Source organism: Dysidea avara, chromosome 6, assembly GCF_963678975.1.
Source record: "Dysidea avara chromosome 6, odDysAvar1.4, whole genome shotgun sequence".
Lineage (NCBI taxonomy): Eukaryota > Metazoa > Porifera > Demospongiae > Dictyoceratida > Dysideidae > Dysidea > Dysidea avara.
In genome coordinates this window covers 22,919,345-22,937,294 of record NC_089277.1, presented here as the reverse complement: position 1 = coordinate 22,937,294, position 17,950 = coordinate 22,919,345, and the positions used below count along the sequence as shown (strand labels likewise).

Below are 17,950 nucleotides of genomic sequence, written 5' to 3'. Positions count from 1 at the left end.
ACTGAAAATTTGACGAATGGCGTAAGTACTAACTCGCTTTAAAGAATATTCTAGTCCTGCTTCCATAGACGCCTACTGGAATATCTGTGCTCCAATATCTTTCATGGACACACTTACTTTCAGGATTATTTACTGTCTGTAGGCATACTCGTTCATTTATCAATGGCTGTACACGAATTCATGTCTGCTGCTCTCTGCAAGCTTACGTGGAGCCACACCCACTAATCGAGTACGAGTTCTAGTCTAGTCAGTAAACCACACCCATTTTGGCATGTGTGGAACCACACTAATTTACCATTTTCAGCAGTATCCACGAACAGTGGCGTAGCCAAACCCGGGCAAGCCAGGGCATTGCCCGGGCATCAGACTTCTTTGCCCCACCATCAGCTCCTAGAGTAATTATAAAGACGTGGGCTGGATAGCTCGAGATTTTGCTAAAGTTACTTAATTAGTCACTGTACAAGAATAAGTATAGCACAACTTATACAACACTCACCGTGCCATTTTCACCGATGGTTTCCTTCTTTTTGGCTAAACAGAGATGGGGTTATCCAAGGGATTTTCCCTACGAGTAACTTGATTGTGCACAAATAGAGAAGGCAATAAATAGAAGCAAGATCACGTGATTACAAAAACACGCAGCATTGTGGCAAGGAGTGAAGGACAAAGAATTGGTTTCACTATAGTGGGCTGGACGGTTTACATTTGGATTAAGTGATCACGGTAGCTATCGGTGTGGTCAAAACTCGGGAGGTAAAGCAGTCTAGAGGTATTTGTGAAATTAGCACCCATCTATCCTTGTGGATACTGCTCAGTTCAAACGGTATGGAGTACTTGTTCAGTCAGCAATTCTTTTCTTTTTGTTTCTACTTTTCTAGGCTAGCAACTGTAGTGGCAGAGCATAGTCATCACGTGATAGAGCGCCTCGTGCTTTAATTCAAGAATTTTTGTAGTCTGGTATTAAGACACATGTAGCTAGATGTATGTAGTATGTTAGAAGGCCAATAGCTAGCTAGGCGTTCGCTTCTATTAGGTTGATATTAGTCATCTTGCATACAGTAGTGTAGGATGATACATAATGCATTTTAAAAGTGTTATATTGATGTCCATATGAAGATGGGCATGTGTACATGTGTTGCATGGGAAATGGCTTGCCCACCCATTGCCCAGGCATGGCGAAAAGTCTGGCTACGCCACTGTCCACGAAGGTTTGTCGAAAACCTACTTCAACAACTGCTTGATCCAATGTTTGAAAATATTGACGAAGTTTAAATTTAGCGGTTTTGTGACGAATCGCCAATTCGCCAAATTTTGTTCACCGCCAAATTTAATTGATATACGGTAACCAAGTAATAAGAATAATACAAATGTGACGTCATAAATAATTAATTCACAGACAAAACTACAAGGTATAGAACAGAACACTAACCGGTATTAGATGAAGCGATATCCGAACATTGAATAAAACGACAGGTTTGTTTCTGCAACTCTTCATTACCAAGTTAGGTATTATAGCGCTATCCATAGTAACATCTCTTCAGTACCTGGAAACTAGTCCAAACGCACTACGCGTTAGTTACAACACATTCCACTCGCAGTGGCGTAGCCAGGAATAAATCTTTACCGAGGCAAAGTTTATACATTGACCTAATTGAAAGGGGTGACTCAACTGATTCACAAATACTTTCAAGTATGGGTGGTACAACATTTGCAGGTTGACTCTGGTTGGATGGAAGAAACTGTTTTTCTACATGTCATAAGTGATGCTCCAGCTTAGTTAATGCTACAGTATACCATGCTTCAATTATTAAACTAGTTTAATTGCATTCAACCGGCACAAAAACCTGAATTACTCTAGAGACAGTTTGAGTGGTCAGGCCATCCGTGGACTCCAACGGAGGTCATAGTCGTGCACACTATACTTTTTATTGATCTGATGTGATATTTAATTAGGCATTCCAGCCCGATTTTTAAATTTTGGAAAAACGGGCTTTTTATATGCTCAATAGATAGAGTATCAATTGCCGATCTCAGAAATATATAGTTTGTTGGGTTGGAATTAGCTACTTTGGCATGCACAGTGCTTAAAAACTGAAAAAAGGTACATTTTTCTCCAGGGCTCCCCATACATTTTAAAGGGGAAAATGGCACAATTGAATCAGGAAGCCATCTAGCAATCTGGACTATCTTGAAACTTCAGTTGCTTCTAGCTGCAAGTTTGTACATGTAATGAGAGTAACTTCAGGTCTTATTGGATCTCAGCGATCTTTGTATACTTTGTGGTGAGCAAATATGCTTCACTTATTGTACACTTCTCAATACAATGGTGTTTACCCATATAGGCAAGTGGCTATCTCAAGTTGATAAAAACATCAAGTTAACAACTTATAAAGGTAAACAACTAAAGTGGAGGTTCCACAATGATGCAACAATACCTAAGGTGGAGTTGTGGTTCAATTATGGCATTGTTATGCTGACTTTGAAGTGGTTCATACTTTTGAGCTGATGACTCAGCCATCAGAACATTGCTCTGGAGCTGACAATTGCTAACCCGAGTGAAGTAACTACGCACTTTAAAGTAAGCACCAGTGACTACCTTCCACCCGACAGTACGTTTTTAAAGTTTTAAAGTATTCTACATATATTACAAGGCTCGAAAAGATTACAAAACAACACAAAACGTACTTATATGTAACGCGTACGATAAAACTAAGATTTTTACGATGATCAGCATGTGTACAAACCCCACAGCGATTTTCATCCTCATTGGAGCTCAGACGACGGAGCAATCCCAAGTTACATTTCGGAAGGCTCCGTCTCAATATCAACATGTAATGGACATAAATACATTACTATCACAGCAAAATGTTTAAAAAGTTCACGTGACAAAGTTCAAATGATGTCATTTCCGGTAAATCGGGTATATAAGTTGCCACGTGTCCCTTCTAACTCGGCCTTTTACTTTGCTGTGACAGCACTCGTGACGAACTCGGCAGTCTTTGCGTTGGGTACAGAATGACTACTCCTCTAGAGAACTCGACAGACAATCTGTTACAAGAACTGTTAGCTTCTGTTGCCACCTTAAAGGAAGATGTGAACAAGTTGAAAAATGAGGGAGGAAGAGCCTACCCGCAGAAACGCCTTCGCGATGGCGATGGTAATAATGGCCTGGAGGCGACCAGTCGCGATGGCGACAATGGCATTGATCTTCGCGACAGCGATTATGAACGGGATCCACTCGAGAATGAGAACACTGAGAGCGATGGCTCTAAGTTCACCTTGTCTGAGGAAGGCGAAGCCTTTTTAGAGGCTGCTTGTGGATCCAGATTGGATTATAAAAGCAGGAAGGCTAAAGCCGACAAGTACGGACAGCCTGACACGAAGTGGACGATGTGTCCCTCGCTACCAGCAGTGGTAGAGGAAACCCTTCCAAGTAATGCCGTCAAGGAAGACAAAATAGCCTTCAGGACACAGGAAATGTATATGGAAGCTATGTTTCCACTGGTGTCATGTCTGGAACAAGCTGACGGCGAAGAATTCACTCTAAAAGAGGCCATTCCAATGATTCAGTCAGCTATAGTGCTCTTAGGGGATGCTGCCCAGCACCAATCCTCTTTAAGAAGGAAGGAATCAATGAAGCACCTGAACCCACAGCTGCAGACATTGATGAAGGACTCTGATTTTAAGGGTGCTGAACCTTTCCTGTTTGGGGAGGACTTTGGGGAGAAGGCTAAGGCTAAGCTGTAGGCTACAGCAGTACTAAAGAAGGCAGTCTATCCACCATCAACCAAGCCAAAGCAGACGGGTTTTCGGTCAAGCCACCCTCACAAGAGCAGCTGGGGCCAACAGGGTGGCAAGCCACACCACTACGGCCCTGGGAAATCAAAGAAGAGTCATGTCCAGGCAAGCAGCAAGAAGGACAAATGACTAGATATAGAACAATTGTTAACACCACGTATGTCAAATTCAATAAAATCTGTGAACCCTACCCCAGAGTCAGCACAAATACAGACACCAAAGCACCACTTAGAGGTGTTGATAGGCCAGATGGACTTGACAATCAACAGTCCAAAATTGGCTGGAAGGCTGGCCCAGTATTTACAAAACTGGAAACAGTTAACAGAAGACCGATGGGTCTTACAAGTGGTGTCAGGGTACCAACTAGAATTATTTCAGATGCCTTGGCAAACAAAGCCAATGCCAGAAATAAAGTGCTCCATGGAGAAGCAGATGAAGATCTCGGAAGAGATCAAGGACTTATTGTCCAAGGGTGCCGTAAGGGAGACAATACTATCCCAAAAAGTTTTGTGTCAAAAATATTTTTGGTTTAAAAGAAGGAGGGGGGGCAGAGACCAGTAATAAATCTGAAATCCCTGAACTCCTTTGTGAAGACTGAACACTTCAAAATGGAAGGTCTACACATTTTGCCACACCTCATCCAAGCAAACGACTGGATGGTAAAAATGGATCTGAAGGATGCATACCTTCAGATTTCAATTCACCAGGAGAGCCAGCACCTTCTTCAGTTTCAATGGGAAGACAAGATTTATCAGTTTCAATGTCTCCCATTCGGACTCACTTGAGCCCCCCGGGTCTTTTCAAAAGTGATGAAACCCGTGGTAGGGACTCTCAGGCACATGGGTATCTACCTGGATGACATTCTGATTCTACACCAGGTAAAGGAAGAGTTAATTCAACTCATTCCTTTGATCTCCCAGATGTTCGAAGCCCCAGGTCTAGTTGTCAATCAGACAAAGTCAGTGTTAATTCCTCAACAGAGAATGGAATTCCTGGGGTTTCTGATAGATACAGTGACACTGCATTAAATATTCCCAGCAGAGAAGCTGAGAAAGATTCAACAGTTGGCACAACATCTCCTTCACCAACAGTGTGTGTCAGTGAGAGATGTAGCAAGGTTTGTGGGTAAAGCCTCAGCATCTATGAGAGCAATATGGCAAGCCCCATTGCACTACAGAGCACTACAGTCTTTGATCAATTCTGTGGTGCCAGAGAATCTGGGTCAACCAGAACTCGCAACCTTAAAATTCGATACCAATTTGAATCTGACCAAGGAAGCTGTGAGCGACTTAACTTGGTGGATATCCCTGGACCGGAAGCTGCCAATAAAATCTCCTATATTGCCCCGAATACTAAGTATGACAATAGAGTCAGACGCCTCCAACAAGGGAAGGTGAGCTCGACAGGGCGAACAGAGTACAGGGGGAAGGTGGTCACAGGAAGAAACCTTACACCACATCAACTACCTAGAATTATTGGCAGCCTTCCTGGCACTGCAGAGCTTTGCCAAACACAATCACAGTATGGCAATTCAGATGAAACTGGACAATGTCACAGCAGTGACATATATCAACAAGCTAGGAGGCACACATTCCCCCCTGTTGTGTCAACTGGCCTGACAATATGGGAGTGGTGTCTACAGAGGAATATTTTCCTAATAGCAGAACATTTGCCAGGGAAGGAGAATGTAGTAGCAGATCAGGAGTCAAGACTGATGAATGATCGCTGCGATTGGATGCTAAATCCCTGAGTATTCAACCAAATACAGCAGTCAATGGGGCCTCTACAGATAGACTTGTTTGCTTCTTGACTAACAAAGCAGCTCCCAATGTTTTACAGTTGGAAACCAGACCCGGAGGCACAGGGAATGGATGCGTTCAATCAGGATTGGTCTCAGAAAAGGGGATTTGCCAATCCCCCATGGTGTTTGATTGCACGTTGTCTGAGCCAAGTAAAGAGGCAGGTAGCCAGAGTAGTGATGATCACACCTCTGTGGGCATCCCAATCTTGGTATCCAATCATCTTGGAAATGGTGGAGGACTTTCCCAGGATCCTTCCAGCTAAGGAAGATCTGGTGATACTTCAGTCGGAACAGGACTTCATAATGGGCCAGGGGGTACCAACACTAGTGGCATGGCCAATCTCTGGAAATCTTTTACATCACAAGGAATTTCTCCACAGGCTGCAAAACTCCTTGCATCCTGGAGGTCCAAGACTAAATCAAGCTACGATTTGTTGTTTGCAAAGTGGGCTTGCTGGTGTGGTCAAGAAATAGAGATCCCACTACTGGACCTATAGAAGATATAGCCAACTTTTTAGCAGAGTTGTTTAAGGATGGTTACAAGTACCGGTCATTGAACTCCTACAGGTCAGCAATCTCAGCACTACATTCGAAAGTTGATGGGCACCCCATTGGGCAACATCCTTTGATTACGAGGATGCTCATAGGGGTATATAATGAGAGGCCCCCATTGCCAAGGTATTCATCCTTTTGGGATGTTGGAGCAGTTCTGAAATATTTACAGAGCTGGGGCAAGAATGACCAATTGTCACTCCGTCAGCTCACCTTAAAGTCAGCGATGCTTATGGCATTAACTAGACCAGCTAGAACAGTGGACCTGAGCAAGCTGGACATTGGACATCGTTGTTTTACAACATCAGGCGTGATATTCAAGCCTCAACATCTCTCTAAGCAGAGTAGACCTTCAAAACCTTTGGCAGACTTCTTCTATCTAAGATATACAGAGGAGGAAACAATTTGTCCAGTAGTTACACTACAGGCATATGAGGCTAGAACATTAGAGTTTCGTGATTTATGAATAGATAAGAAGAAGACTCTAATCTTTTTATCCTGGATTGGAAAACACGAGCCAGTGACTAGTAGTACAATAGCCAGGTGGCTAAAGACATGTTTGAGTGAGGCTGGTATCAACACTGAGATCTTTAAAGCTCACTCTGTGAGAGGGGCTTCTAGCTCAACAACAGCTGCGGCTGGTGTAACAACATCAGACATTTTACAAGTAGCAGATTGGTCATCTGTTAGTACTTTTCAGAAATTCTACCTTCGTTATTCAAAGAACACAGAAGACGAAACGTCCTTTGGTTCTGTGTTCTTCTAGTAGTATCAAACTTACATGTTGATATTGAGACGGAGCCTTCCGAAATGTAATTTCCGATTGGCTCAGGGCATGTAATGCCTGCATGCTATTAGGAATTACATGAGGAAGGTGAAGTTGAAATATCAACATTTCCACCTACCCTCCCTACATTAGTGTTACACTGTTGTTTTTTGTTCTCACACAGCTAGATTCTACAAAGAAAGCCGAGTTAGAAGGGACACGTGGCAACTTATATACCCGGTTTACCGGAAATGACATCATTTGAACTTTGTCACGTGAACTCTTTAAACATTTTGCTGTGATAGTAATGTATGCAGCAACGATGGTGACCGCGGGGGTATTTTTATTAATAAGATCTGGATATTTGTTTGAGTGTTGTAATGTAAGCTTGGTAGTGTTGGGAATAGGAGGGGGTGTGACATCGATATTTGCAGGAAGTGTGGGGTTAGTACAAAGTGATTTAAAGAAAGTGTCCATTACATGTTGATATTTCAACTTCACCTTCCTCATGTAATTCCTAATAGCATGCAGGCATTACATGCCCTGAGCCATTCGGAAATTAAACATGAGTTGTCATTTTGTGCCAGGGTTCTATTGGGGAATATACGGAGAATTTTGTTATTAAAAGATCTCGGATACTGGAATGCCTAATTTAAGTCAGAAATTATCTCTTCATGTGATGATCAACTGCATGTGCTAAGGATGTCAAGCTAGGGAGTCTGAGGGCATGCTCCCACAAGGAAACTTTTGAAAATATATGCTTTGAAATGACATGTGGAGGCTATTTTTTATTGTAGCTGATTTGTATGATCAATTAGCTCAATGTAATGCCATGCCATGCAGTTGACTCATTGGAACTTTTGAAAAGTAATTTAATACAATTAACACAAATGTAAACAATTCAGACCAAGCAGTGTAATGAGAATGGTGGCTAATCTGTACTGAATGCTCTATTAGAGTATATTACGATGACTGCTATATTAGGATGACTGCTCTATTAGGATGACTGCTCTATTAGAGTATCTCGATCTTTTACAAATTCAAGTAGCTGAAAATTTAAAGTGGTCCAGCACCGTGTAACTGTAGGCTCTGGCCCTGCTTAGTACTACAGCCATAGATTCTATTATGTGCTACCACTCATTCCTTTTTGTGTTTAGCTCATCTTAATTGCAGGAGTCTATTATGTAAATTGGATGATGTACTATCATTTTGCCATTCTAATCAAGTCGATGTTATGGCTCTTTCTGAAACATGGTTGGATGACACTGTCACAGATTTGGAAGTATGCCCTTGTGATCATGATTTATCTATTGTCCGACGAGATCGGAATCGCAGAGGCGGTGGTGTTGCCATGTTTCTCTCCAGTCAAGTTCGTTATTGTGTTCATTAAGAATTCTCAGAAGGTCATATCGAATCTTTGTGGATGGAATTATTTCCAAACACCAAAAGAGCTGTTTTGTTATGTTGTGTTTATAGGTCACCTTCTGACTACCATTTTTATGACCATTTAATTATGGAATGTGAAAAGGCACTACTATACTCATGTCAGAAGCTCATTATCATGGGTGATCTCAACTCAGATATGTCTAAGGTTTCATCTCAGCTTACTAAATCACTATTATCATTCATGAACCAGTTTCATCTTTGTGAGTTGGTTCAATCACCAACTCGTGCTACGGCTACCACCAGCTGACAATTGGATTTAATACTAACTGACATTTCTAGTTCCTTTCAGAATACAGTTACTATACATTGCAGTGTTAGTGATCATCATATAGTTCTTACTTACTTTTGTGCAAGGGGAATCAGTCGTTTGTCTGGCCACAAAGTTGTGTATTCGAGGAGATACAGTAAATTAGACACATCCTTACTTGAAAGAGCCTTGCTGGATGGTGTATGGACAGAGATTTTTGATCAGTATGATATGAATGTTTCTACAGAGGTTTTCACTATTATTATGAATTATTTGCTAGATACTTTGGTTCCACGGAAGAGAGTCAGAATCAAACAACCTTGTACTCCTTGGAGCAGAGATTCTGAGATTGCTGCAGCCAGCCGTCAACGAAATTGGCTTCATCGTAAAGCATTAAAATCAGGATCAGTGGAAGATTGGGCTGGCTACAAAAGAAGTCGTAATAAGGTTACTACTATGGTGCGTTTAGCTAGACAGCAGTATTTTTCTGACCTTGCGACAAATTTAACTCATAATTCTTGTAAATTTTGGAGGAGTTTCCAACATTTATCTTCCCGTCAAAAGGCACATGTCACTAACCTTGATGTTTCATGTGATACAATTAACCAACATTTTCTTACTGTTGCAGGAAAGACTGTTGCTGACCTGCCATCTTCCTCTATTTCTCCATTGTCTTATATAGATTGTGTAGATGTACCAGATTTTTCTCTATCTGAAGTTCATGTGGATGATGTTTTTCAGCACATCCAAGCTTTAGATATTCATAAAGCTGTAGGGATTGATGAGATTCCAACATGGTTTGTTAAAGCTGCTCCTTATGGTATGGCTGTGATTTTAACTACACTAATTAATATGAGTATTTTAACGTGTACTTTTCCAGATTTGTGGAAAACTGCTATTGTCACTCCAGTTCAAAAATCCAAACAAAACAATTCTTTGAGTAATTTTCGGCCTATCTCCGTCTTACCTGTTGCTTCAAAGATTTTGGAGCGACTTGTTTTTGATGCAATGGTTGGTCATTTACTCAAATATGAACTTATTTCTACAGAACAATCTGGTTTTCATCCTGGGCACTCTACACAGGATGTTTTGTTATGTGTTACTGATTCATGGCTCAAGGCAATAGATGATGGAAAGTATGTTGGTGCAGTGTTTCTTGATTTAGCTAAAGCTTTTGACTGTGTTGACCATGAGATATTGCTTAAGAAGTTGACATGCTATGGTGTTAGGGGAGATGCTCTCAAGTGGATGCAAAGTTTTTTGTATGGCAGATTTCAGCGGGTTTCCCTGCATTGTGTTTTGTCAGCTAAGGGTGAGGTTAAAGTTGGTGTGCCTCAAGGCTCTATTCTTGGCCCGTTGCTATTTTCCATTTATGTTAATGATCTTCCAACTGCCATTACTGATGTTGATGTCAATTTATATGCTGATGATACAGAGCTGCATTATTGTCATAGTGACTTCAGACAATTGGAGTGCATTCTACAGTGTGCTGTTACACAACTTTTTATATGGTTGGTTGCCAACAAGTTGAAACTGAGTGTTCCAAAGTCCTCGTCTATGCTCATTGGGACCCGACAGCGTATTTCTGGGAAAACCCTACACCTATCACTTGACAGTTTACCACTACAACAGGTTTCTACTGTGCGATATTTAGGAGTTTACATTGACCAACATTTAACTTGGCACCAACATGTGGAGTATGTTTTACGGAGGGTTCGTGGCAAATTATATTCAATTAATCGCCTTAAGCCACTCACTCCTAATGTGATGAAATTATTATATCAGGCCCATGTTTTACCTATAATTGACTATTGTGATGTTGTATGGATACCTACTAATGTTGGCCATCTTAAAAGACTGGAAAGACTTCATTCACGGTTTTCATCATATGACTCTGCCAGATCTTCTGCATTTAATCTTACTTTAGTTGAACGTCGCAGATTTCATACTGCCATACAAGTATACAAGATCTTAAAAAGACTATCACCCTCCTACTTACTTTCCACATTCAGGTCTGCTTTATCGGTCACAGGTCATGCAGGGCGCAATGTCCATCGTTTGTATGTACCTGCTGTGCGATTAAACTATGGCAAACGAAGTCTATATTATCGTGGCACAACTATATGGAACAGCCTGCCTACCTCAATCACTGAGATGAACTCATTAAATAGCTTTAAGCTAGCTAATTTAAGTCATATTTAGTTAATTGTGTGTATATATGTACCTATATTGTTTTGTATGCTTGTTCAGGGCACAGCTGAAAAACAGCTTTTGCTGATGCTGTCTCCCTGTTTAAATAACATTAAAAAAAAAATTTGTGTGATACAGTAATGCTGTCTAGTATGAACGTTTGAATAGAAAATCAGGGGTGCCAAAACTCAGGCCTGCTTAGCCTGTTGTTAGTGAGAATTTTTACCGAGGCAACTGCCTCGGTTGCCTCAATGGTAGCTACGCCACTGCACTCGTACAACCGGTTTGAGTGTATGGCAACCAGTTTATATGCACTACGTGCAACAGTAAACATTGAACTTGTATAACCGGTTTGAGAACTGTTCGGAACCGGTTTTAGCTTATAGTAACCAGTTCATAGCTATGCGCTGCGCGTTTAACTTGGCGTTAGATACTACTTTGAACTTTTTCAAGACAAACTCAGCAGATTAGGATGAACCGCCGTTGGCTAGAGTACCATACTGGTACCGTCATACTACATAGAAAGCTGGTGTTTGGGATAGACTAGCTGCTCGACCAGAAGGACGGCTACTGCTGAGCGGCATTGAAAGGGTGAAACAACTGAGCCCAAGATTTACAACTAAACTGGCTAGAAGTGTTGTAAGTTTCTGTAATTTAAGTAGGGGTAGGACTGAAAGGTAGCACCAGGCTGACAGAGGCGTAGCGGGAATCGAGGCCCAGGTCCGAGCATAACTAAAAAGATCGAGATACTCTAATAGAACAGTCACGCTAATGTAGCAGTCAGGCAAATCAGAGTATTCAGTAGTAGCTATTCTATTAAACTGCTGAAATCCGTCTCACATTCAATTTCAGAGAGTCTAAAGTTTAAAATTTATTGGGTGTTATGTATTTAGTAGAAATAAAATGTTGTGATATCCTAATGAGCCTTATCTGAAATTATGTCACAGATGTAAAATAGCTGCTGTAGTGTGGGGACATTTGTAAAATTTGTATGGGCGACTATGTATTTTTGAACGGCGATATCTCAGCTAAGACGGAAGATATCGAGCTCTAACCAGCAGGTATGTTATAATATGGATGCACAGCAGGTATGCACCACTTTGTACCCTGTACAATGATGTGGGGAGGCCAGACATATGGTATTTGTTATTTAATTAAGTATACGTTGATGGTTTATACTTTATAATGGTGGGCACAATTCAACCCCAAAGTAAACTGAGATTTTAAGGTTTCTAGAGTGCTAACCACTTTTCTCATCTGTAGTAAAAGATGCTTTAAACCTGATTACCATGAGTAACTTTAACTTGAGGTTTATGTCCAACTTAGATATCAAGACTCACGGTAGTGAGTCGCGCAGCCAGCAAAGCAGAAACACGTGCCGCAGACAATAAATGACGCGACCACTACTGTGAGGATTTTACAGGAACAAACGTTGTCAAATTTGGCTTGTCTATAACTCACCCATCTGTTATGCTATCGCTCTGAAACTCTAGAGTTAAACTCATCGTGTCACTAGTAACTACCACACAAGCAGTGAAGAAAATCCATGCCGACTGTTTCGTGATCGAGATTGCCGACATGAAAGGGGATGTTTTTTTCACATGCGGTTAGACGCAACCGCAGGTGCATGCATTGCGTTCCTTTGTATATTCCGAACATTGATTGCCCTGCTATCGCTTCAGTACTATCTCGATCGCCTCAAGATTCACATCATTGATTTCACCAGACATCATTACCCTACAGTCGTAATTTCAGCACCAAACGAAGTTTCAGTCGTCCTCAGTCGACCTAGAGGCCAAATACAAGCCCCATATTGTTGTTTTCCGCAATACTTGCTTAGCATGTAGGGCAATGTGTCTAAACTGTTCTAAACATTTCGTTGAGATTGAAACATGTTTTCGAGAATGGCTAGTTTGAAATTTGAATGTAGTAGCCCCCACGTAATTTGCTCTCTGTAAGAATTTAACTCGGAATTTAAAGAATGACGTAGAGCACAACTGTGGTCACTGGTTATTGATGAACTGGTGCTGTGTGTAGTTAATCAGTACATGTAGCCACAAAGAGAAGTGTGCTGCCATAAATTATAGTCTATAATCTATCGTGCTGCGTACCATCATTCGATTTTGAAATTAGTCGCCCCCACGTAATTTGCTCTCTAAGGGCGCGGCTTAAAGAATGACACAGAGCACAACTGCGGTTACCAGTTGTTGACACAAGCTGCAAGTAATTAGCACATGTAGCTGAAGGAAGTGTGCAAAACCACCTGAAAAATTTACAATTGTCACCATGCATTTTATAGCACCCCCACACAATATTACACATGAAATTACAACATACAGAGGACACATGAATACCAAATAGTTTTCACAACAATAATGTAAGAGTTGTACAACAATGACTGTGATATAACTGCTATGAAAATCTTCTCCAGTGGCCCGCCATGGTAGCAAGTCTCACACGACGGCATGTATATTCATCCGAACACAGTGGGAGTAATGAGTAATAAGTGCAGTCACAAGTTGGTATGACTCCATTTGTAGAATCCAGATGAGTGGGTGTGGCTCCAGTATGTCTAAACAGTTAACAAACATTCCTGTTATAAATATGTGCTAGAGTTGCAATATAATAGTATAATTTACAACAATACATAGTCTCCATTGTATCACTATCAAACGACACTAAGTGGAGGATATTGTTGCATCTCTAGTATGTACACTCCATCAGTACAACCTGTCTTAATGGGCCACCAGTATAGAAATACAACCTCTCTTGAAAAGCCAATTCCAAATTGAGAATTTATATACTGCTACCTGCTTATTGAGTGAACGTGGCAATAAACAAGTTCCACCATAATTTATGCAGTGATCCGATCTTGTATATTCTGTCAGTGGATGAGATCCACTTGGCCAGGACAAAATGTGACCCAAATGTCCTGGATGATCCATACTCAACCCACTTATGATCCAGTGGCACAATGGAACTGAGTATTATAGAGAATACAGTTATAATTATTTCTAAGATGTGTGGACACATTACAACACATTACAACATGTGCATACAAGACATGCTACGTACCGTTTTAGCATTTCAAGTCACCACATTATGTACGGACCAGTCAACAATGCTTCATAGTGCCCATCAGTAAACCTGAAGAAAAGTTACATAAAATAAAAATGCACATAAATACAGTGAAACCTCATTCATAGGGCCAGCTCTGGGACCAAAAAAAATTTGGCCTGAATAACAAGGTGGCCTTATTAATGAGGTCATAAACTACTGTTTATCTATTTTTGAACCTTCTATAGGTAGCCAATATATTGAGGTGGTCTTATTGAAGAGGTGGACACTAAGTGAGGTTTCACTATACATATGGTGAACAATATTAATGGTTAACAATAATACGCTGAAACCTTACTCAGGTCACTTCTTGTGGCAGATTGCTCTGTACACAAAATGACACATTCAGGGATAGTATTTAGATGGATGATAAAGTAACGCATTATGACTTAAATACTCATGATGTGTCACTGCTAGGCAGTATCTGATATGGCTACCATATACACGGCACTGCCAAAGCACAACATCGCACTCGCTTGCATGCACAATTTTGCTCAAAATTTTAAAAATTGATAATTAAGGGTATGGCAACTGTTTCGCTTGCAAGACTGTGTGGCAGCTGTTCCCCTTCTGTACAAGAGGCCACCAAGACAGGTCCACTGTGGATGAAAGCCATGCATTAGATATTTGGTATTTCATGTGTTCAAGGAATTCCAGGGCTTCTGGTAGTCTCAAATCTCACCAGTTTAAGTCAGGCAGTGTTGTGGTCACCACTAAACCACTGGAATGCTGTGATGTTCATCTTATGCTTGGCTACTATATAGTAGAACTGAATGGATACTCTGAAAAATATAATATAATATCCTATGGATAATGACTTCATCACTTTCACTTATAAGGACCAAAAGTGAAAATTTTTACACGTTGGGCTGACAGCCAACTGCCTATGTCTGAAGCAGTGCCTTTGGTGCTCTAACAGATTGGCTGCCCCCTTGCTGCGGTACTCACTGTCTCATACACTGTTCACACTAAATCCATCTCTATAGCCAGTTAGAACAGCATGCTTCTTACCATTTTAAGGCCGCAAAATGTAGCCACCTCCTTAATAAGCTAGGTCAGAAAATTTTGTCTGTACCTGAATAATGACCAGTTTTCACTGTACTATTAGTGATTAGTGATCATGGAGGATTATTTAGTAAGATACTAAGATATACAAATGCTACAACCTCTAAATATAGCAGTAAAACTTTTACCCTGGTCCAATACAGCGATAACTTTTACGTCACAAAATTATGTTGAAATGTGTAACCGCAACTTCCGCGGGGCAAAAAGTGGGGAAAATTCAATGGCGGAGCACCTTCAAGAGGCTGCAACTTGGCTTCTGGTGCTCCATTCGGCATGACACTTACTCAGGACATAGATGAGAAACATGATGAGAAACATGATGAAAAACATCACTTGGGCATCAGGTTGGTTTAAAAGGTAGCTAGTAGCTTTGATAATAATATAAATCAATAATAAATGCTCACAGCGGGCACAGAGACAAACTCTGCCCAATCTTGTTGTCAGGTTGGTTTTACCCAGGTTAAAAGGATAAAACGGCTTCCCACGCAATTATCAGCCATGACTCGCCCAGCACGGATCAAACTAACCTGCACTACTTAAATATCTGTTATACTACTCTCTTCTTTGTTCCTGACAACGTGATTTTATTTAGAAAGACAAGCTCAACAAACCTCAGGCAAAGTAAACTCGTGCCCCAATGGTATGCGTACATTTTCTGCCCCGGGGAAGTAATTATGTAACGACTGTGACGTCAGGTGTTACCACTCTATCTCTAATAATCGTGAGAGACTCTACTGTAAAAACCGAGATACAAACACATGTTTTATCATGCCGGTATGCGCTAATCGTCTTTTTACAGTTAAATTTTACAACACAAATACATGTATAGTTAGACTCACCAATTGTGTCTCAGTAGCACTAAATCCCTTCTACACGAAAAGGCAAGCAATGAGACAACAACCTCTCAAACATCACAACCTATTCTGGTGCGCTTATTTAGTAGTAATATAAATTTTAACGGCGTTTATTTACAACAGGACATAATTATGCGCCCCTCTATTGTCTCTGTACATACTTGCCATTTCTCTACTTTTCTTATTTCATTTCACAAGAGTTCCTATTGCAAAGGCGTGGTTTCTCCGCTTGAATTAGTCAATGCGTGAAGTAGATCGAAATACTCTAATAGAGCAGTCAATGACTCTAACAGAACAGTCACGTTTCTACAAGAGAGAGAAGACCATCATGATTATGATGAATGTGTACAACAATAGCAACAACAAAAAAAGAGACAAGTATGTGAATCCTCGGACTAACATACGACCACAGATCTGATCTACACGGTAGTCAGTTGTGGGCATGGCAAGTGCTGTATTTTTATATTGTAAAGTCTGTAAGTAGCTAGTGAGTTAAACTATACAATCCAGTGTTAGGCAGAAGATCATTACTTTTTGGCGCAGTTAACTCTGCTTTACTTGGACGCGCACTTTTTTACAGCTACAAGCTGTTTTTGGATGGGATTTTAATTTACAAGGAGGAGTTTGTCATGTTATAGTTAGTTATCATAATATATGTTTGTATCGTGACATAAACCTTGGTGATATATGATATGGAGTTTTTCTATGTGTGACTGGATTTTGGAAAATCATCTTGTGGGTGCATTATTGATTCAGAGAAAAAATGTGTTTTAATAATTTAATGCATTGTAACTCACCAGCCTTGGCAACTACACGTATGGATTTTTCAACAAAGATGGAGCAATTCATAACATTTAAGAACACCTGGTGGCCAAGATAACTCTTGTAGAGTTTCCCACCATTTTAGATAGATTTTTTACCAGTGTTGCTATATCATGAGTCCTCAAAAAGAGGCTGAGTGTCAGGGTGGCAGGGTGAGTAAGAGATAGACTACAAAAAGGATGAGGATGGTAACTGAAGGCACCAGACCACAAAACAGCCCATCAGAGGCAGGAATAGACTGAAATCTCACAAAACAAACATACATCACACATTCAGTTTACTGATCGTCTGTCCAGAGTGTATACATAAACCCCCAAAAGCACTTCCCTGCTGTTCACAAACCTGTACAGACATCTGGCATGGTTATACAGGCCGCCAGAAAACAGTCTACCACAAGCAGACCTGACAAGTTGAAAAGGAGTTTGATATGGAAATTGTTAGCCTGATAGTGCAATAACTTCATATTGGTGTTTTCTCATTTTTGGCTCTTGCACCCATATGGTTGATTTTCCTATATCTAGTCACATATTGTGGCAGCACTAATGTCAAGTACATCAAGATATTATGCTAATAGAATAGTTGAAAGTTACCTCAATAATGTAGGCTCTATTTAGCTTTTTTTATCACCACACATCATAAGGTGAAGGGTTTTGACTGTCATTTGCAGTATTGTTGAGCCACGTCAATTAGTTCTTAGATTGATCTCTTTTGAATGTCTGCCTGCTAAGTGCATGTGTCCCTTCATGTTAATGGTCATTGTGTTTGATTTTTCACACAGTTCTCATGACCGGTGAAAATACTGTAATGGCAACTGTACTATAATTTAAGCAAAATAAGTGTTATTTCTTTCCCAGCTACTCTCTGATAGTGTGAAGCAATAAATTGTACTGACCACATATTGGTGATTGCTCTATTAGGAATAAGTACATTGCGTGAACTTTGTGATTGTCATGTTCACACTGCTGTGGAAACGGTATCTCTGATGTCCACTGTTTAAACTTCCTCATCAGTAACTGATTTTCCAACCTACTGCCACATAATCTAAAATCATCATTCATTATGGCCACTGCGTACATTCCATGAATTGCAATAGTCTCCTTTTAAAATTGTATTATGCTTTATCTGATCCATTCTGCCACTTTTGAAACAATGTACGTACATAAGTTAGTCCACTGAGATTTTTCAGTATGGTCTGGATTTCTGCATTTGTTGTGCATAACCACAAACATGCTGTCAAATTAACCTTGTATGGCTACCCTTAGTTAGTTTAGTGTCACCGAACTTGAAGTTAA

At 40.5% G+C, this 17,950-nt stretch overlaps 1 protein-coding gene and 1 long non-coding RNA gene across 4 annotated transcripts in view; one reads left to right on the top strand and one right to left on the bottom strand.

Moving 5' to 3' along the window:
- LOC136258576 (uncharacterized) overlaps positions 1 to 17,950 on the top strand; it is a 291,117-nt gene that overhangs the window by 39,401 nt on the left and 233,766 nt on the right. The gene's annotated exons all lie outside the window — the stretch shown is intronic.
- Positions 13,064 to 15,915, bottom strand: LOC136259049 (uncharacterized). Its single transcript, XR_010703165.1, has 3 exons — positions 15,822 to 15,915; positions 13,876 to 13,947; positions 13,064 to 13,372 (listed from the first exon to the last, which is right to left on the bottom strand). It is a non-coding gene; the product is annotated as an uncharacterized lncRNA (long non-coding RNA).